Source organism: Chrysemys picta, chromosome 25 (genome assembly GCF_011386835.1).
Source record: "Chrysemys picta bellii isolate R12L10 chromosome 25, ASM1138683v2, whole genome shotgun sequence".
Taxonomy (NCBI): Eukaryota; Metazoa; Chordata; order Testudines; family Emydidae; genus Chrysemys; species Chrysemys picta.
Window position 1 is genome coordinate 8,846,118 of NC_088815.1, and position 21,871 is coordinate 8,867,988.

Here is a 21,871-nt window from a genome sequence, read left to right on the forward strand (position 1 = left end):
CCCTGGAGGGGCAACGTATATGGGGGAAAGCCTGCATTGGAAAGAGCACCCGGGTGTCAGATACAGCCCCACTGACTCCCATGGGAAGGATCTAGCCTGGAGTCTCAACTCCCGTCACATCACCTGTTCCTCCAGGGCAGGCCCAGCCTCTGTCCATCTAGGTCTTCTCCCACATTCCCATAGGGGGTGAGCACCCACCGGTGAGTGCTGCGCAAAGACAATATGTGCTGTAGGACAGGGTGGTCTAGTGGACAGGGCACCAGATGGAGACCTGGGTTCTATCCTCAGCTCTGCCACCGACCGGGGGGGGGGGACCTTGCCACCGATCGGGGGGCGGGGACCTTGGGCAAAACACTTCCTTGCTGCGTGCCTCAGTTTCCCCCTCCTGCCCTTTGGCGGTTTAGGTAGCTCTTCGGCACAGGGACCGTCTCACACTCTGTGTCCGGGCAGTGCTAACACAATGGGCCCCGATCTCAGCTGGGGCCTCTGCCGGCTTCTGAAATAGACACCAGTGAATTCCCTTCTAGCTGGTGAGGGATGGTGCTTCCGGGCCAGGCCTAGAGCCCGCTGGGAGAGCTTGGCATGGAATGACCAGGGAGGGGAAAAGCCAAAGGAAGGGAAGTTTCCAGCCCAGCTCTTCTGTCTCCTGGGTGGAGCTGGGCTGCCCGCCGTGAGCGGCCAGGGTTGTTTTACGGAGCTCTTCCCAGCATTGCACCGTCTGGTCTCCCCATTCAAACGGGGAAACCCGAGACTGGGCCACATGGCTTCTCATTCCAGCTGCCCTGAGCCCTGGTCCTGCGTGTGCGCTCCGAGTCCGGCCCAGCCGGGGGGCACGTCGGAACCCACCGCGCGGGGCCAACGGTGAAGGTGCTGGACCGAGCCGGTGAATCGACACCGCGAAGGAGCCGTTACCAAGGCGATTTGCAAAGCTGGCTAGAAATACTGGAATTTACCGGGCTAATTCCCTAGGTGGCTTTGAAAATCGGTGTGTGTGTGTGTAACTATGTGTCGCTTTTGCGCACGCATATACAGCTCCGTGCGTGACTATAGCCGTGTGTGCGCATGGATGTCTCTGTAACTGCGTGCAAGACCCCTTTCTGGCGTCTCCGGTCAGATGCCCAACAACCAAAGCCCCCCAGATCAGTGGCCACTTGTGTCAAACATTGCACCCCCCCACCTCACTAAGGTCTCCACCACTAGGGGGGACATCGGCACCCACATTTCAGCAGCTCCAATTCCACCCCACCAAGGTCGCTGTGGCGCACGCACCAGCCGGGGGGCAGCCTCGGGGCGGGGTGGGAGGCAGGGCAGAGAACCCCCACATCAGCCCCGCTCAGCGCCGTGATCCGCCCCCAGCCCTGCAGCCACTGGAGCGGACGGGGCTCTTTAAGGCCGGGCCGGCTTTGCTGAGGTTAGCTAGGCCTGCGCCAAGTATCAATTCGCTGACACGGTGTTTACCAGTGACACTAATTAACTGCGGGGTGTTTAACGGGGGCTGCTTGGCTCGCCCGCTCCTTATTGAGTTCCCATTGAATTCCGATCGGGAGCTGGCCATGGGCAGAGAGAGCTGGCGGCCTTGTTACCACAAGCTCCCCTCCGCCACGGACACCCCTCCACGGGCCCTAGCAGGGAGGCACGGGGAGAGGAGAAAGTGGGGAGGGACGGGAGAGAGGGGGCGAGCAATTGAGCCCTGGGTCATGGGGCTGGCCCCAGAGCAGAGGGACCCGTCACTCTGCCCCATAGGTCACATCTGCCTCGCTGTAACCGGAGCCCGGCACACCCGGTCGAAATGGGACAATGACAGGAGCCCGCGGTGCCTGCCCGCCTCTCTTGGCAAACCCCCTCGCAAGGCGGGACGGGGGCTGTGCTAAGATCCCGACTTGGGGCTGGGTCCCCGGGAACTGCCTCCAGCCCTGGCCTCTGTCGCTCTAGTGTCTCTGTCGCTCTTGCTCCTAATAGGAGTACATGATACTCCCAGCCCTGGAGCGATTCCAGGGCCAACATCTCCTCTCCCTGGAAATGCACTTTTCACCCACCAGGACCCCAAAATGCCTTACAAACAGTGTCAAGCGGAGGAATCACCTCACCGCCATCCGTGGAATGCAGCCACCTCTGGGGTGGAGTACGGCACCTGCTTAACAGTGGCACAGCAACGGTGTGCAGCAGGGCTAATTCTCCCAACTACATACCCGGGGCCTGGGCCAGGCTCGTTCTCCCAGGCCAGCACGGCACTGTCCTCACCGCTATTGTTACCTGCACTAGCTGGATTCAAGCTAGCTTGGGTGGGCTAGTCTGTGCCTAGCTTTTGCTGCACGGACATAGCCCGACTCAACACGCAACCTTGGGCAAGTCACTGCCCTACTTCGTGCCTCAGTTTCCTCATCTGTGAAATGGGGATGGCAACCGTTCCTTGCCACGGGGTAGAGCCGGAAGCCTTCGTCCATCCCTGTCCGTAAAGTGCTTTGAGACCAGATCCTCAAACAGAGACGGAAGTATTATTCCTTCTCTGTACAAGGCCTAGCACAATGGATCTGGGTCTAGGATTAGGGCGCCAGCCACTACTGGAAACTTTCTGGGCCAGATCCTCCGGTGGTGTAACTCAGTGCCAGCGCTGTGGTAATCTGCATCACCTGAGGATCTGGCCCGGCTTCCAAACCCGCTGTAACACCCCTATGCTAGGAGGAAGAAATAAAAACAGAGTAAATTGAACTTCCAGAATTGGGTCTATTTAGTGCCATTTCTCGGCGGATTCCCTCCCCCCACCCATCCCAGACTCATTTATTTTTAACTGTCGCCTTTCACACGGGGAGCTGCCCAAGCCCCTCCTTCACCCTTAAGCCATTAGCAGCCAGAGTCCCTCTCCCTGGCCCGGGCGATGTTCCATCTCTGTCAAAACCTATTGAAAATCGATATCTAAGAAATCACCCCCTTCCAGTTCAGCCCCCCCTCACCAGCGCTGCTGGCTCTGGGCATGCGTCAGAGGGTGCTGCAGGAGCCGGGCCCAGCACACAGGGTATGGACTTGGGCTCCAGAAGCTGGGCCTGCTCCTGGCTCTGACACTAACTTGGCGCTTGTCCTTGGTCAAGTCATTTTTCCTCCCCCCGTGTCTCAATTTCTCCGTTTGTCGTATAGGGGATAATGATCTTTCCTTCCTTTGTAAAGTGCTTGGAGATCTCTGGAGGAAAGGGGCTAGGGGTTATTGATGGGGGACTATCAGCTGAGCCGGCCCTGCTTTTAGGAGGTACCCAGGCCAGCATGTGATGCAGGGGCAACGCCCCCTCCCCTCCCAGGTGCCGTGTCCAGGGGGCAGGCGCTTCCATTAAGAGGCACACGGAAATTTCTTTGTTGCCTGAGTCAAATGTGCCGGCCCTTTTAGCAACTAGCCCCTCCTTTACCCTGTCAACTGGCCGGTTGGGCCCAATGTAGACACTACCCTAGGGTGACCAGACAGCAAATACGAAAAATCGGGACAGGGGGTGGGGGGGTAATAGGAGCCTATATAAGAAAAAGATCCAAAAATCAGGACTGTCCCTATAAAATCGGGACATCTGGTCACCCTACACTACCCACGTCGACGGGAGGTGGGGGGGGGTCTCCCCTCGCTGTAGCTAATCCACCTCCCCAGGTGGATGGAAGAATTCGTCTATCGACCCAGGGCTGCCCATACGGGGACTCGAGTTGGCTTAACTATGTCACTCAGGGGGGTGGAGTTTGCGATGGCCTGGGCCGATCTAATCTTTTTGTGTAGACCAGCCCTGAGTCATCATTTCTCAAGAGCGCGTTGAAACGTCACGTGCCAGCTAGGGCTACTGTCACCTCTGGGCAAGGGGCAGTGCCCTGCCCAGCCCATGGCTAGCTGGACCCCGGACAAGGGGTAGGACACAGACCAGAACCTGACGATCATGCTGCTTCTTCTCTCCTCTTTGAACGAGAGCGGGAGCTGTGCAGAACCCTCCTCTCCCCTCCAGACACAGGGGCACTCAAACTCCACCCCAGACACAGGCGCAGCAGGGTTTCTTCTAGCTCTGGACAGGTGTCCTCAGCCTTTCTCAGATGCTAGGCCATGGGGTTCCTAAGTCTCCCGGCTGGGCCAGGCCATCGGCCCAACCCCGGCAGCTTCCAAAGGCCCTGCCGCTTGCTGCTGATCCTGTCTAGACCAGGGAATGTGTTTAGATTTAATATCAGGGCTAAGTGAGCGCCAGCCAGGAGACTTGATTCACGACTCCTTAAATCAACACGGCAGCGCACTGCTCTCCCCACCTGAGCTCAGCGGGCTGTTCACGAGCGCCTTGTGGGCTGATTTTATTGGGAAAGTTATTACTCTTCTCTGCAACGCCAGCCCTGGGAGGGGAGTGAGAGCCGGAGTCAGGACTCCTGGGTTCTATTCTTTGGATGTAAGAGGGGAGTGTGGCCTAGTGGGTAAGAGACAGGAGGGGGGAGGGGGAAAGAGTCAGGACTCCTGGGTTCTATTCTTCGGAAATAGGAGGAGTGTGGCATTGTGGGTAGAGCAGGAGGTGGGTTTCATTGGAAGCGCCGCAGGGCAGCGGTGGGAGGGGCATGCTGTTGAATGGTTAGAGCAAGGGGAATGGGTAACAGAACTCCTGGGTCCCATTCCCAGGCCTGGGTGAGGGGTAGCATTGTCTAGTGGTTAGAGTAGGAGGGGGCGAAGGAGTCAGGTGAGGTCCCCTCCCCCCATTCTGATTCCCCTCCCAAGGGCTCAGAGGAGGTGGCTCTTTCCCATGAAAGGCCAAGCTGTTTGCATGCCCCGAGAGGCAGGCGTGGGCTGCCTGGGGGGGGAAGACCCCTGGGGGAGGCCCCAGCTGATCAGCTGTCACTTGGCTCCTGCTGGAAAGGGAGCCAGGAGATGCGCCCGGGCCCCTCGCACCACAGCAGGTGGCAAGGTAGCGCTGATGTCACTGCGTAACCGGACCCAGCACTAATGGCAGCTGTCAGCATTGCACAGAAATGGGTTTGATTTTTATTCCCGCGGTGACGTCGGAGGAATCTGCCTTCCATTGAGGAATTGGGTTACCGCGGACCCTGTCCCACAGAGGCCTCTGGCCTGGAAGGGTCTAACAATGGGGGATTGAGAAAGCCGCCTCCTTCTAACGGGGCCTCTAGACCGGGATGGGCCCTGGGGGCAGGTGACAGCAGGGAGCAGGCCGAAAATTACATCCACCCCTATACACGCTTGGCGTGAGCTCCCTGATTAAAAAAATATAATGTTATGGGAGTGACCCCAGATCCCTGGGCTAGTGGATAGACCAGAGAGCTCTGAATCAGGACTCCTGGTGTCTACTCTCAGTTCTGGGCGGAGAGTAGGGCCTAGTGGTTAGAGCGGGGGTGGGGGAACGGGGGGAGCTAGGAGTTAGGACTCCTGGGTTCTATTCCTAGCTCTGGATAGGGGATGATGCCTAGTGGTTAGAGGGGGCGGGGCTGGCAGTCAGGACTCCTGGGTTCTATTCCCAGCTCTGGTTGGGGAGTGGTGTCTAGTGGTTAGAGCAGGGGGGCTTGGGAGTCAGGACTCCTGGGTTCTATTCCCAGCTCTGGTTGGGGAGTGGTGTCTAGTGGTTAGAGTCAGGACTTCTGAGTTCTATTCTGATCCTTGGATGCTCCCCCTTCGAAAGCCCCCCCCCGCCCTTCCTTACCACCATTGCATCAGTAAAATCTCCCCTTCTGCGCCCACCCCAGGTTGAAGTGCCCTTGCAGTGAGCAGCCTGCCCGCCACCCATTTCAAAGAGCTGAAATCTCTGTGGCACTGCCAGCCACGTGTAAAACCCTGCGCGGCCACGGCTGCTGCTGCCCGGTTCTCCGTCTCCACGCGGCGGCAGCAGGCACGGCAGCCGGGGGAACGATATTATTAAAGATGTGTGCTCTGCCAACCTCCTCTCGCTCCTTTTAGAAGCTAAGATGCCCCCAGGGGACTGGCTCAGGAGAAACGGGCCCACAGCCCAGGAGGGTAAACGATCCGGAGGGAGATGGGAGCAGCTCCACTGCGGAGCCAGAGACTTAGACGGCGATACGACCCGCAGGCCAATTTGCAGCTGAGAGTGGATTTTAAAAGCTTGGCTTTGCCTAGAACGGCTCATCACCCGTAACCTTTTTTAGCCATCGGCGCGTTGCGACCAGCAGTAATTTACCGCTGCTATTCGATGGCGAACCAGCCGATGTGTCTATTTCCCTCCTGATCTACAGCCGGGCATGAAGATGACTAAGCCTCGGCTAATTTTCTCTCGGTGCGAGGGAGCTGACATTTTTATCCAATCCGCCTCAAAATAGAAAAACCATGAAAAAAAGAGAGAAAAAACACAGGCACGCACGCGCATACACCCGAGCCTGAAAAGCTCCTTAAAACCCAACCTGCTCTGGAATAACGTGAAATGCCGTCTTCCAGCCACACCAAGACCAGGCTTCAAAGCAATCAGCCAAAGATAAACCGGTTCGTTAGGAGCCATCTGACGGCAGACACACTATTCAAAAACATACACGGGGGCTCTGACAGTCTCTAAATCTCAAAATGACTTCTCTTTTAACACGGATTTGATTTGAGGTTTAGGGTCCTTTGCTTATTGGCATTCGTTACCTGGTAAAGGAATCAGCACACATCACTACAGAGAGACAGCAATTATGTATGCAAATGGGTCCCTTATAAGCACCAAAAGTAAATGTTCACAGAATGAGTGCACACTTCCAGGAGCTGAAAGAAACACTGTACAGAAAAAGCGTGCGCGTGCACGAGAGAGAGTGGGTATGCACACAGCCAGCGAGGTTTCTGACAAGAACGTAACTTCTGCGGCGTTGCTGCGCTCTGTTAAACAGCTGCTGCGTTTCACCCCAGCAGTGGCTGCATTTCCACAGCGGTGACATGACTTCTACACAATCCAATCCGGAAATCACACAGAGATCTTCCAGAACGACAGGCCCTTCGCAGCGCAAGCCTCGGATATTATTTATCGCACATGGAAAGATGCAGGAGCGTTACCACACATTTGCCCGGGAAAGCTCAGCGAGCGCGTAGCCTGCTAAGTCGTTTCTGGATTGCGAAGGTGGCCGGGCGGGCTGATGAGGGGGAGAGACAGGACGCCTGGGTTCTAGTCCTGGCTGCGCCACTGTTTCATTCCGTGACCTTGGGCACGTCCCATTAGCCTCCTGGTTTCCCAATTTGCATAACGGGGCTAATGACGGACTGAAGCTTAATTAAATAACGGCCATGCGGTGCTTTGGGATCCTTGGATGAAGGGGGCTAGACATGAGCAATGGAGGGTATGTTATTATAACACCCCCCCCCAGTAGATTAGGGTTTGTTTAGGGATGGTGCCGGGGGTGGAGGTCGGGCCCAATAGCCCCCAAATTCCCTCAAGCGGGTAAATCCCCCCAGGAAAGAACCTGGGGGATTCTCTATGAAGGGAGCCTCATGGAGTCTCTATCTATCATGGGGGGTTTCCAGTGGGGAGGGGGCAACCAGCCCCCCCACTTAGACAAGGGAGCCAGCCTTGGGCCCCCCCGGCGATCCTGCCAGCCCCCATGAGGGGAGCCTGGAGCCCAGCTGCTGCTGTCACGTACCGGGTATCACGGGAACTAGGTGCCCGGTTCAAGGCTCCGGCAGCAAAGGGAGGGAGGGTCGGGCTCAGAGGTTTCCGTTTCGCCCGGACTCGGCCCTGCCGTCAAGGGACGGGTCAGATGGCAAGGCCAGGAAGCAGCTGCTCTCATGCCGGGAGGGTGAGAATGTCACCCCAACCAGCTGGCAGGGTGAGCCATACGACCTACCCTTCAACCAAGCCTTTCTGCTTCCCCCCAGCGGACAGCTGCGAACCCCAGGATGGCAGACAGACGCGGAGCACCCCGATGCCAGGCAGGCTGGGGACGCCCCTTCCCTAAATGGGGGGGGGTCACAGCGGGCTCTGGGATCAGGACACGTTCAGCCTGGAGTGACGCTGCTCAGTGGCTCAGAGGAGTGTCCCCGCAAAAGCAGGGAGACGGGGGGTTCCTGGATTAGCTGCTCCGTGACTCAGAGAGCAGCGTCACCCCACTCAGGCAGGGGGCTGGGCGCCCGCCTCCCACCCCGTGGCGGCCCATGGCACGGGCAGCTCATTAACACCACGGGCTGTGTCCAAAAGGGGGCCGGCTCGCCTGCAAACGCAGCGAGTAGCCAGTTATCCTCTGACACTTCCCGGCCAGATCGAATGACCCGGCTCCCGGGCCAGACAGCTCCAGGAGCCAGGGACCCACGCGTCCGATTACAGGATCTGCTTACCGCTGCTGTTTATAGGACACCCCTCTCCAGTCCCCCCCTACACTTGTCAGGCCTGGTATAAAACATTAATCACATCCCGCTGCCTGCCTTCCTCCACCAAGAACGAAGCTGGGATGGGGGGAGGAGGGGAACCCAGGTGTCCTGTCCAGGTGATTCCCTTCTAGGCTCCCTTTGCCACGGTGGCAATTGGACATAGCCGTCTTCCTCACTTTCTGCCCTTGGCTGGGGCGAAGTGTTCCTGTGCCCTCCTCTGCCAGGCGCCACCCCAGAGGTGGCTGCATTACAGTGGTAGGTGGACACCCCCACCCTCTCCAAACTCAGGGAAAGCCAGGGTCCCAGTTCCACCTCCCCAACTGGTGCCTCTCACCCAACTACTACCCACCGCCCTTGAGGGATTCAGGTCAGGGGTTACTAGCATTCCTCCATAGGGGCCCCGTGGGTTTGAAACAGCTCCCGGACGCTCTCTGGAATAGGGGGGGGAAGGTGCCCTGCCCCTTTCCAACAGACCCCCGCCCCCCCACTACTGTAATACTAGAGTACTAGGCAGTAACAGCACCACACGCTGCAGTAACTTTGCGACGAGGGTGCAGGGGGCATGAACAGAGAGGGGCCCCCTGATACGCCAGTCTGCTGCCCAGAGACCCCTGTAGCCCAGGGTTATTCCCCCTTAGGCCCCCAGAGCAGCAGAATGGAGCCAGGGCCTGCCCCAGGCCAGGGGCCAGGGTCCCTGGTTACTAACCAGGAGGCTGGCACAGCCGTCGGTTCGCTCTCCGTGCCAGGGGCTGCCCAGTCCTCGCGGTGCGGAGGGAGGCCTTGGCGGCCTGCCAGAGCCGCATGCCAATTTGCATATTAAATACACATCAATCTGCATACTAAGGATCCATTTGCATGGCGGAAGCATCTTGAACTTGCACCGAGGATAAACACGAGGCGGCCGCCCGAGAGGCCCAGGCGGGTCTTTACGGGTCCGTTACTGGGGGCGGGGTTTGGATCCCCGGCACCGGGGCACTGCCTGCCTGGTGGCCCTCCCGCAGAGCAAAGCACTGTGGGAAGTGGAGTCCCCTGCCCACACCCTGCCCACACCGCCACCAGGCCATGCCGCAGGGGATCCTGGCCCACAGTGGGTCCTGAGGAGGAGGGGGGTGCCAAGGGGGGCTCCCCACTGCACCCACTGCTCGCTATCAGCCCAGCAGAAGGATACACATCCCGGGTGCTGCCCCCACCCCCAGCCTAGTGCTCCCGCGCGGTAGCACCAGGTTGCCCCTCGCCCAGAGGACTGGCCGCTCATCACACTGATGATGCCACGTGTATCTCCTCGGCACGCTGCTGGGCAGGGCCAGGAGGGGGCTGGGCTGCAACCCTCCCGCCCCAAGCCCGGGACATACCGCTCCCCCGCCCCATGGGCACCCCGCCCCCCCCCAGCCCCGGTGCTCCACGCTCGGTGGTGTATAATTCATGAGACCGAGGCCGCAGTTCTAGCCCAGGCAGCAACAGGCCCTCAATAGGCTCCGTGGCAGGGCCCGTAAATAATTTAAGAGGCCGCTCGATCTCCCCGCCTAGCAGCTCGCTGGATGCAGCCGGCTCCGTGGCTAATTAATTTTAATTACCGTCTTTCACTGTTTGGAAATTGGGCAGGTTTGCGGGGGGAGTGACGGGGGGAGGGGGGGAATCCAACCACGGTGAGTTGCAATTAGGAGGAACAAAAAATCCTTGCAGCGCTCCGCGAATGATTTCAAGGAAATTAAAGTGTCATTTAAACCGAGCGTATAATTAACCGGGCTGAGTGGGGGAAGGGGGCTCGGGGAGGTGAGGGGTGGGCACGTGGGGGGAGCGGATGGCTTATAAACGCAGCCTTTCATGTGAATGACAGAGACACCTGTAATGATGGGCCCAGCTGTCCACTCCTCCCAGGGAGCATATTCTAGGCCTACTGGTTAGAGCAGGGGACTGGGAACCAGGATTCCTGAGTTCTCTTCCTGGCTACGGGAGGGGAATGTGAGCTAGTGGTTAGAGCAAAGGACTGGGCACTAGGACTCCTGGGTTCTATTTCTAGCTCTGTCACTGTCCCTGCCTTAGATTGCCCCCTCTGTAAAAGCACCGGCCCAGATTCCTTGCCACCATATGCCTTGCAGAGTCATTGCCCCCAGGCACGGGGGCCAGGACACTCCCAGGATGCTGTGGGAGCATTTCACACCCATGGTGCACTGGCACCTCCACCTGCCCAGCTAGAACGCCCGGTGTCACTCACAGCTCGGCCGCCCACTCCCTGGTGACATCACTCCACCCCTCAGTGCCTCAGTCTCCCCTTCCCTGAAATGGGGAGGATGGTTCTGACTCACTTCCCGGGGTGGGAGGCTGAGCTGGGGAGTGTCTGTAACACAGCCCAGTCCTGGCACCTGGCCCATCCCCACCCCACCCCTTCCTGGGGGGGTCAGTTCTGAGGATTAACCGTGGTTCGGTCTGGGTCTTACTCCCCGCCCCGTCCCCTGGGGCTGGCGAAGGCCAGAGCTGGAGGGAGCAGAGTGCCGGGGGCTCCGAAGAGGAGCTGGCCACGGAACAATGAATTAACACGTCCCCGACGAGGGGAGGAGAACAAGGCGGCTGCTGTGGAGAAGGCGAGTGCACTGGGAAAGGGCCTGGGTAACGGGGTCGGGCTCCCCTCCCCAGTGGGGAGCTGCTCCAGGAGTCCTGCCGTCCAGCCTCTCCCCTGCTTCAAATCCCCAGGCCATACTCCCACTTGGGAGCAGAACCCAGGAGTCCGGACTCCCCAGCCGCTCCGCTTTAACCACTAGGCTACGCTCCTCTGCTGAGGCTGGGAAGAGGACCCAGGCGTCCTGATTCCCAGCCTCCCTGCTCTAATCACTAGGACATGCTGCTCCTCCTCTGAGGCTGGGGAGAGAACCCAGGGCTGGGCCGCATCCCCCAATATTTCTCTCCCTCGTCTGGCTCCTCTACATTTCTGTGTCTCTGGCCTAGGTGTTAATAAATATCCTGTGTGGCGAGGAATTCCATTCAAATTCCTGCAGCACCAGCCCCTCCTTTGTTCAATTTCAACCCCGGTTCCTTCTGGATCCTACATTTTCCATTAGACAAGTGGGAGCGAGCGGCCAGGAAAGCCACAGATGGAGGGGGGGGGGGGGGAAGGCGGGACAGAACTCGCCTCCAATTTATTTTCCTGTCGTCCCCGGAGAAACCCTACAATAACAGAGCAACACGAGGGACCCCACAGCGGAGCGCAGCACTAAGATAACAAGTGACGTTGTGCTCCCAAACAATTCCGCTCTCTAATCCAACTCCTAGGGAACCATGCGATAACAAACCAGTGGACGCGGCCCCAGTACTCAGGAATAATAAACCAGCGTGACAGCCCCAGTGCTGATGACCGACCCTACAATAACAAAACCGTGCTCACCGCCCCAAGCTCTCAGTGGCAACCCTGCAATAACAAACAAGTGTCCGCAAATACAGAGCTAACAGGAAACTCTCCAAGAGCAAGCAGAAATGTTAAGACTCAATCCAAGGATGAGAAAGGGGGGTGGGGAGGAGCAGGCCGGGAGAGAGAACCAGAGATAATACGCTGCTCATCATCCTTTTCACTATTTGAAGCCCTAATAACATTTATTTTGCCGTTGTTTCTACTTCTTCCTTAATCTTCCCTGCACCAGGTCCCGCCGGGCTGCCGGGCTCTGGGTAGGAAAATGTTCCCTTTAATTCGACATGAAAAGACCCCGCGGGGGGCTGGGTGCAAGGATGGGGGTTGAGGGCGGAGCAAGGACAAAGCTGCTGTCGGCGGCTGTGCTGAAGGAGGTCTAGAGAATCGCCCATCACCTGCACCAGGCCCCGAGCGCTGAGTCGCCCGATGCATCACCTCGACCGAGCAGCTGCAAGAATATTCAACAGCAGCAAAGCCCCCGGTGCAGCTCCTGCTTGGCGGGACGAGCGAGGCGGCTGGATCAGGGCACACAGGGTTAAGGAGGGAGGCACCGGCAGGGCACTGGCCATCTATGGCCCCATCGCTACGCCTCTGGGCTTCACTGGATTCCCCTTTGGGAGCTGGACAGGGCTATTCTACCCATTATACAGGTGGGGAAAACGAGGCACAGCGAGACTAGGGCACGCCCGCACTGCAAGCCAGAGGCGGAAATGCTACCTCAAGGGGACATACGAGTGCTAGCTTGCATCGAGTCACCATGCTGAAAATAACCGTGTCGCCACAGTGGCTGGCTGCCTGATTCATATTCTGCGTGAGACCCAAGACACGGACTCAGTGTGTGTGTGTGCGTGTGCACACGCGCGTGCAAACCTGTCCCTAGCGTGAAGCAGGCAGCGTTCGGCACACAGCAGCGGCCCCCGCCCCAAGGCCATCGCTCTAAACTGGCTGGAAACATCGCAGATAACCAAGCAACTCGCCAACCAAGCCAAGCGACTGGAATTGCCCTACCAGGGTTTCCCCCCCCATCTCACCCCCCTCCCCAGCTTTGTCCCAAACTGGCATCAAGAGACTGGAACGTACCTGGCACCAGGGCACAATCAGCCGAGCGCTTGGCTACCAAATCCCAGCTCTGAGGGCCGCTGCAGTTTGGATCCAGGCAAGCCCCATCTCTCGTGGGTTTGGGTGACCAGGAAGCAGCACGCAAGTGGTCACAGGCGAAGCGACAGCTTAATGCCAGGTTGGCAGGTGACCACCAACTTCATCAGCCCAGCTCCTCTCTGAGCTACCAGGACAACAAACACTCCATGGCAACAGCAGCAGGTTGCCCAAAGCACCGTCCACTGTGGGCCGCCCGGCAGCTCCTGCCCCACACCCGAGGTGGTTGCATTCCAGCAGCGTCATCCGTGCATGCATCGAATTGCAAAACACGGATATTATCTGATGTAAAGGTACGTGCAAATGTAAGACACGCTTGTTAACTAGGTCGGGAGGTGGTGGTTGTTATTAGGATTAGCTGGGGTGTATTATTAACGAGGAGTTCTCCGCAACATCAAGCACCGCCAGTCCTTCCCACGCTGCAGCCCCGCCAGGCCAGGCCAGCCTCCTCCAGGAGCCAACGCTCCGAGGTCTCCGTTCCGGGGCACACCACAGATCTGGATCTATATTTCGCAGCCGCCACTTCAAAGGCTTTGAACTTGGCGTCTGCCCCGTGAGCTGTCAGATCCCGTTCCATTACTGACTGGGGGAGCTCACGACAGGGGCTGCAGGGAAATCAAAGCCCCGGACGGGGACATCAGCCAGCGAGGCACGCGGCGCCCGGCTTTGTAATAACTGTGAACGACACTGAGACGAAGGAATCTCAAGAGCAAAGGTGGGAATGGGGAACCTGCAAATGATCTCCTGAGTCTCGGAGGCAACGGACCCCCGAGTCTTGCTCCTTACCCATGGCAAGTCCCGCGCCCGCTAGACCAGGAGAGCAGCTGGTGTTAATAAATATTATCTTAAGGATCCTGAAGTGCTTACAGAATTCTGCCCACAGTAATGTAATGCGCTGGCTACTGTACCACCCTCCAGTAGGATCTAGCACACTGCCCTCTGCTGGGTGCAATCTGAACTGCTCCGCCGTGTGTCATACACCTTATATGGAGAATCTTCTTGAGTTCAAGTGGTCTAATCCCGGCTGCGTGACAGATGGTGGAGATCTCAAAGCAGCTGTGGATGTTTGAGGACACCCAGAAATCACGTCGCCCGTCACTTCAATGCAGCCACCTCTAGGGTGGAAGACAGCATATAACAGAGAGAGGAAGGGACAAAAGGACTGGGGACAATCCCCCTAACCGTGCCAGGGGCTCCTCAGCTCCGCACAGAGAACAAGCCTGGACAGGGAGATTTTCAAAGAAACCAATAAAATTGGAGCGAGGCACCGGACTGAGCTCTGCAAAATCTCCCGCTTGGCTTTTGAAGTCTATGAAAATCACCCATGCAGGGAACTGCCTCTAATCCAATGCATCGACCCAGGGGATGACACTGACCCTGCTAGGCCTTGAACCTGCCGCCTCAGGCGACTAGGTATTTCCAGCCGGATGCGAGAAGGTGGACGTGCTCAAATGGCACAGACAGCTCCGGAACAGGCCAGGTTGCTGGCTGCATGGGAACAAAGGGATATTGTTCTAGGAGTCCAACTGCACGAAGCTGCCTCCCGCCTACGGCTTTGCGTTCTGGAAGGTGAGCTGTTTCCTTGCAGGCCTAGAAATAGTTCATTGTTCTCTGCCAGGAGCCGGGAATCCAGGCTGGAAGGAGCCCTGAGCTGTCACCGACGGCAGTCATTCCCCAGCCCTGCTTGTACAGACCCCAAACTGTGGCTTTCATTAACGACCTCCCATTAGGAATGCCAGACAACAGAGATGCAGGGACCAAACCTGGGACATTCCACACCAAAAGCCACCAGCCTTGACCCCCTAAGATAAAAGCGCAACTCAACCAGTGGGGAGTAAATAGGAGGCTGTTGTAGTGGCTGGGGCCAGCCACTAGAGGGAGACATGGTCACACTCACTAAGCCAGCGTGCAAAGCCTTGCCCTCGGAGAGCGCCTTTCCCAAGGTGCTTTGCAGAGAGGCGCACCAGTGCCAGGCGAGGGTCACGTTGCAGCAGACGCTGCAGCCCCTGTCTGTGTTGCTTTGCACGACTGTTCGTGCCACTGAATCACATGCTGCAGTTTTCCCAGAAGCACTTGCCTACTCCTCCAATCAGAGAACAAAACTAATACCGTGTGACTCATCCAACCAATCCCATCACTCGGTCCCTTGTTTGACCAATCCCAGTATCTCAAATCTGAATATCAAGCCAGGGTGTGGAAGAGAGATCTCAGTCCAATACATGCATAGCTATAAGAAACCACACTCTCTGAAAGGCTAAATCAAGATGGAAATGGTAGAATTATCAGTAACAAGGCAAAAAAGGAAGTGGCGTTCGATAAATATTGCTGTTCTGTATTTGGGGGAAAAATACATGATACAGTCTCATCATGTGGTTAGGATAACACTCTTTCCATTCCACTAATACACCTCTACCCCAATATAACGCTGTCCTTGGGAGCCAAAAAATCTTACCACGTTATAGGTGAAACCGCGTTACATGGAACTTGCTTTGATCCGCCGGAGCGCACAGCCCCCCCGCCCCGGAGCACTGCTTTACCACGTTATATTCGAATTTGTGTTATATCGGGTCGCGTTATATCGGGGTAGAGGTGTATCTCTAGAGAAGCTACTAAACTCAGATATTTTTAAATCAGCAGGTCCAAATAACTCGCATCCAAGAGTTTTAAAAGAGCTGGCTGAGGAGGTCACTGAACCATTAATGTTGATTTTCAATAAGTCTTGGAGCACTTGGTAAGTTCTAGAAGACTGGAAGAAAGCGAATGTTGGGCCAGTTTTTGAAAAAGGGTAAAAGGGATGACCGGGGTAATTACAGGCCTGGCATTGATCCCAGGCAAGATAACGGAGTGGCTAATACGGGACTTGATTAATACCAAATGAAAGGAGGGTAATGTGACTAATGTAAATCAACACGGGTTTACGGAAAATAGATCCTGTCAAACTAACTTGTTATTTTTTTGGGATGACATTACAAGTTTGGTTAATAAAGGTAATAGTGTTGTGGCAACATATTTAGACTTCTCTCGGGCGTTTGATTTGGTACCTCATGACATTTTGATAGAACGATAGAAAATTAACAGGGCGCACATTAAATGGATTAAAAACTGGCTAAATGATAGGTCTCAAAATGTAATTACAAATGGGGAAATGTCATTGAGTGGGCGTGTTTCCGGTGGGGTCCTGCAGGGGTTGGTTCTTGGCCCGACGCCATTTAACATTTGTATCAATGAGCTGGAAGAAACCATAAGATCGTCACTGATAAAGTTTGTGGATGACGCAAACATTGGGGGAGTGGTAAATACTGAAGAGGACAGGTCACTGATTCAGAGTGGTCACATGGCAAACAGCGCAAGCGAACAGTAAGTGTATTAATACAGCTAAATGTAAAGGCATACATCCAGGAACAAAGACACGACCGGGGACTCCATCCTGGGAAGCAGCAACTGTGAAAAAGATTTGGGGGTCATGGTGGGAGAATCAGCTGAACATGAGTTCCCAGGGTGAGGCTGTGGCCAAAAGAGCTAATGCGATCCTGGGATGCGTTCACAGGGGAATCTCGAGTAGGAGCAAAGAGGTTATTTTATCTCTGTATTTGGCACTGGTGTGATGGCTGCTGGAATCCTGTGTCCAGTTTTGGTGCCCACAATTCAAGAAGGATGCTGATAAATTGGAGATGGGTCAGAGAAGAGCCATGAGAATGATTAAAGGATTAGAAAACCGGCCTTCTAATGACAGACTCAAAGAGCTGAATCTAGCGTAACAAAGAGAAGGTTACGGGGGGACTGGATCTATAAGCAACTTCATGGGGAACAAATATTTAATCTTGAGCTCTTCAGCTGAGCAGAGAAAAGTCTAACACCAGCAATTGGCCGGAAGTTGAAACTAGACCAAGTCAGACTGGAAACAATGCGTAAATTTTTAATGGTGGGGATAATTAACCATGGGAACAAGCACCCAGGGTCATGGTGGATTCTCCACCGCTGACCATTTTAAAATCAAGATTGGAGGATTCTTCTAAAAGATCTGTTCTGGGAAATCTCAATTCTCTGGCCTGTGTTCTACGGGTCAGACTAGACCAGGGATTTCAAACTCAAATGACCACAAGGACCACATGAGGACTAGTACATTGGCCCGAGGGCCACATCACTGACACCATCCCCCCGGCTCTGCCCCTGGCTCCGCCCCCACTCCACCCCTTCCATGAGGCCCCGCCCGTGCCCCATCACTTCCCACCTCGTCCCTGCCCCTATTCCAACCCCTTCCCCAAAGTCCCCACCTCTGCCCCGCCTCCTCCCCTGAGCGCGGCTCCCCGCTCCTCCCCCCTGGAAAGTGCTAAGTGCTGCCAAACAGCTGTTTGGTGGCGGGAAGCACCTGGAGGTAGGCAGAGGAGCACGGACGTGGCACACTGGGGAGGTAGTGGGGGAGGGGAGCTTGGCGGCCTCAGGAAATAACTCTGCGGGCCGCGTGTTTGAGACCCCTGGACTAGACGATCACCGTGCAATCTATGAAATCCTTGCCCAGAAATGATCCATTGGAATTTGCTCAGCCCTCTGGCTGCTGATCCCTTCACATCCGTATAGTGTCCTGCGAACAGAAACCACAGCCCGCGGGTGCTCAGGCATTGCTGCAGGAGGGGAAGCAGACTCACCCAGCGGATAGGTGACTTGCCCAAGGTCACGCACTGAGTCAGTGGCAGAGTTTGAGACTCGAACCCAGGAGTCCTGGCTTCCACCCTCTGGTTCTAACCACTCCTCTCTGCTGCCCCTCCACCCCCCCAACTCTCTTTATCATGCTGGCTTTGAAGCAGCAGTAGATTGGGAATGGGCATCAAGCCCCTGGGCAGGGAGGGCTGGGCATCAATTTGGGACGGTGTGGAGGGGAGTTAGGGAGGGTGAAAGGCAGTGAGTGGGGCGGGGGGGTCCACCAGGGGCCTTGGCTGCCCTGGGAATTAACCCTTTAATGCCCCAGGAACCAAGTGCTATTGTGTGCCGAGAGAGAGAGAGGCCTGCTGGGATGTTCTCCCTCTGCCCCAAGTTCCTCTTCTGCTTTTACCTGAGCTCCAGTCGTAAGTGGGGTACAGTGGGGGGGGCACTGGAGGGACATCTGTGAGCTCCGCACTCTTCCCAGCACACAGGGTTAGGGACAGCAGGGACAGCGAGACCTCAAAGGAACCCAGCCGGGGGCAGGCTGGGGGGTTGCAAATGAGTTATAGCACCACCCCCCCATGCACACAAACGCCATCCTCCCTTTGCATGCTGATTCCCCCCCCCCTTTTTAGCTGCATGGACCATTCCCCGCAAACACTTCAGCATCAGAGAGAGATCACAGATGCTAAGCTATCAGGTAAAAAAAATTCAAAGGCTTCAAAGCCTCGCCTCTCTCGCTACTTGCCCCACAATATGCTCTTATCTCTGCGGCGGGGGTCTCCCCTCGCCGCCCCACCTTGGCCCAGCTTTGCGGAGGGCCGGGCGGCGAAGCAGAGGTGCGGGGCTGGCCAAGTGTGTTGATCCAGGCCCAAGAAACAAGGGCAAAAAAAATTGATTCATGCTTCCGGGAGGGAGGAACGGTTCAAAGCGAGCACGCCTTTGAGGAGGATTTCAAAGGGATTGGGAAAGCGCAGAGCGGAGATCTGTGCGTGTGCACACGCGTGCTTCACTATCTGCGTGTACGCAGGGACCCAGAGGTCTTTGTGGGGCTTCAGTGTGAGCGTGCGCGATGCACAGGGGGTGCGGGTGTGTACATGCTTTGTTTTGTTATCTAGGTGTGGATGCGTCTACCTGGGAGTCTTTGTGGGGGCGTGGTCTGCTGGGGAGTTGTGCACGCAAATATGTATGTTTTGCATGCGCATCGTCTGTGCATCATTGTGTGTGTATTTGTGTGACTTGCAAGGGTATGTATCTGTGTCCTGCATGTGTCTGTGTATCGGTGTCCGTGGCCGCGCGTAGCCATGGGGCTTTGAGGATGGGTAGCATGTTTGTCTGTGATGTACAGGGGTGTGGAGCGTCCCTGCGTGTGTTGTAATCAGTAGCTGCGTGGATTGCACACGGATGCGCATGGGAGCGGTGGGTCATTCAGAATCAAGGGTTTATTCAACGAGTTTCACCTCCGGTTCTGCCTGCAAACCGATCACCGCGGGCCCAAATGTATTTGTCAGTCAAAATTCACCGCACGCTCATTCCGGGGCTACAGCGCAGCGACTTTGCCAATCTGATCTCTTCTCTGACCCGACACGCAGGTCGCATGGCATCGCCTTTCTGCCCCCGACTGGATGAGCAAAGCGCCTTGAATTCGGATGCAGGTGCAAACCTCTCGTGATCCGCCACCGACGACCTGCCTGCTAATAAAAGGCGCTCGCTCCACACCGGCTCCTGTGCATTGCTAGAAAGCGAACGCAGGGCTTTGGAAGCAGGGGACGGGGAGAGGGAGTTTGTTACCAAATTCAGATGACCGGTCAGGCCCAATTTCGGCTGAATTCACTCGGCTGCTGAGTGTGACGCACGTGTGGCGGCATGCACAGCGTGGGTGTGCGGTGTACGCGAGTGTGTCTCTGGGTGTGCGGGGGGGGGAATGTGTGCAGTTTGAGGGCGTGTGTCTCTCTCTGGGGGCGGTGGGTGGACAAACAGGGCAGAAAAATGAGCCCATTACAGCAAACTAGAAGTGAGGGGTGGGAGACAGCCAGGGGAGCAGAGCATTCTGGGATAGCTCCCCATCTCCATGCACAGGGATTAACACGGAGCTCCCAGTGCATGGAGGTGAGAATACACCCCCGGGCTAGGCAGGCCTTTGAGGATCTGTCTGTCACTCTCGGGAATGGGAATGCTGGGGATTGGGGTGCTGGGGGACTGGGAGGTGGATGGACAGATGGAGGGGGCTGGTTTGACTTGGGGGGGGAGCGGACAGTGATGGGGGAGTGAGAGGGCAGATGGGGGGCTGGTTTGACTGGGTGGGAGCGGACAGTGATGGGGTGGTGAGAGGGCAGATGGGGGGTTGGTTTGACTGGGGGGGAGCGGACAGTGATGGGGGGGTGAGAGGGCAGATGGGGGGCTGGTTTGACTGGGGGGAGCGGACAGTGATGGGGGGGTGAGAGGGCAGATGGGGGGTTGGTTTGACTTGTGGGGAGCAGACAGTGATGGGGGTGTGAGAGGGCAGATGGGGGGTTGGTTTGACTGGGTGGGAGCGGACAGTGATGGGGGTGTGAGAGGGCAGATGGGGGGTTGGTTTGACTTGGGGGGGAGCGGACAGTGATGGGGGGGTGAGAGTGCAGATGGGGGTTGGTTTGACTTGGGGGGAGCAGACAGTGATGGGGGTGTGAGAGGGCAGATGGGGGGTTGGTTTGACTTGGGGGGGAGTGGACAGTGATGGGGTTGTGAGAGGGCAGATGGGGGGGTTGGTTTGACTTGGGGGGAGCGGACAGTGATGGGGGTGTGAGAGGGCAGATGGGGGGTTGGTTTGACTTGGGGGGAGCAGACAGTGATGGGGGGGTTGGATGGCTTTGATGTTCAAGCACATGCAAGTGGGTGGATGGTGGTTTGAGGGAGTGGATGGATGGGGCTGGTTTAGGGGGTGAGCTCTGGAGTGGGATCTGGGGAGTTGGGGGGACTGAGGACGGTGCTGCTTTTGGGCTCCCTCTGGCCTGGACGCGGGGGCTGCTCCCCTGGCAGGCTGGGCCCTGGGCGGTTACGTGTCTATTCGCAGCACTGACCTCATCCTTCCAAGTCAGAGCGTTCTCCTTAAAGGTGACCCGAAGGATATTAAACAGCACTGCAGCAGGCGCTCCCATGAGGCAGGATGGGGGCCAGCTGGCCTGCCCAGTTCAGAGCTCACCCCTTCTGACCCCCACTTATTAACCCGCTGCCTCTTCGGCCCCCACCCCCCGCAGGGTATAAATCTCCCTTGCCTCCAGGAGGAGTTGGGCTGATTTGCACCAGCTGGGGATCTGGCCCCAGACCAAAAAACAATCAGAAGAGCTGGGCCGCTGGGGCGAAGGGGTTTGCAGCAAACAGACTCCCAGGGCTGGTGCCCATGGAAGGGGGTCTCAGAGAGTCAGTTACACCCGCCGAGACTCCCCTCTGAATTTGGCCCGCGGAGCAAAGCATGTGGTCCCCAGATCTGACGACACCACTTGGACCGAATTCACGGGGCGGGAGCCTGGCGTTAGCAGCCCTAGACTCAGCCTTGTGCGTTGAGCTCCCGTACCAGAGAGGGGCCCGCTCCATCAGAGCGCCCGAGAACGCCCTGGAGGAAGGAATCCTGCCCTGGTAGGGAGATGGAAAGGGAGAGCTAGCAGGACTCCCCCATCACTGACTCCAGTTCCCAGCCTCCCACTCCAATCTACCAGGAAGAGAGACGAACCCATTCACAACCAGCCGGCTTCTCCATCAATGAGCCTCAGTCGTGGCCCGCAGCAACCGCCCCGGCAGAGAGAGGAGGGTTTGCCCGCTCGCTCCTCGGCCTCTCTGCCCAGCCTGATTGCAAGGAGGCCTGCTATTGCCAAGGTGTGTCACTGACACACATCCCCCAGGAACTGAACCGGGACCTCCAGCCTCCTGTCCCATGGGTCGCTCCGGCCAATGAGCGCACCGGTTACCTAATAGTAACCACCCCTGAGAATTACCAGCCGGGAACGCGGCCTCTGCCAGGCCAATGGCTCAAGGCCAGGGGTGTATGCGCATGCACATGCGCGTTTGTGCGGGCTTTATGGTGCATCATGGGAAATGTAGTCTTTTTTTTAGGTCACGCCTACTCCCTGAACTGGAGAGGATCCCCATTGTGCCTCACGGCACCATCCTCCACCCTAAGGCAACCAGCATGGGACATCAAACACCTGTCGGGGATGGTCCAGATAATACTTAGTCCTGCCTTGAGTGCAGGGGACTGGACTAGACGACCTCTCGAGGTCCCTTCCAGTCCTATGATCAATGCTGGGCGGACAAAAGGGTTCCAGGCCTGGTAGCGGCTACCAAAGGCACGGGCACTGCCGTGGCGTGGGAGTTGGGCACTGGGATCTAGTGGCTATTCCTGAAGGTGGGGG

At 57.0% G+C, this 21,871-nt stretch overlaps 1 protein-coding gene across 2 annotated transcripts in view; it reads right to left on the reverse strand.

Annotated features, from left to right (window-relative positions):
• SEMA6B (semaphorin 6B) overlaps window positions 1-21,871 on the reverse strand; it is an 89,745-nt gene that overhangs the window by 55,674 nt on the left and 12,200 nt on the right. The window contains exon 1 of one of the 2 annotated variants that reach the window (XM_005281181.4): window positions 12,768-12,904. The exons of the other annotated variant lie outside the window; for it this stretch is intronic. The gene's annotated coding sequence lies outside the window, so the exon portion shown is untranslated. Of the gene's footprint in view, window positions 1-12,767; window positions 12,905-21,871 lie in introns of those variants that run through there. 2 annotated transcript variants of the gene reach the window in all.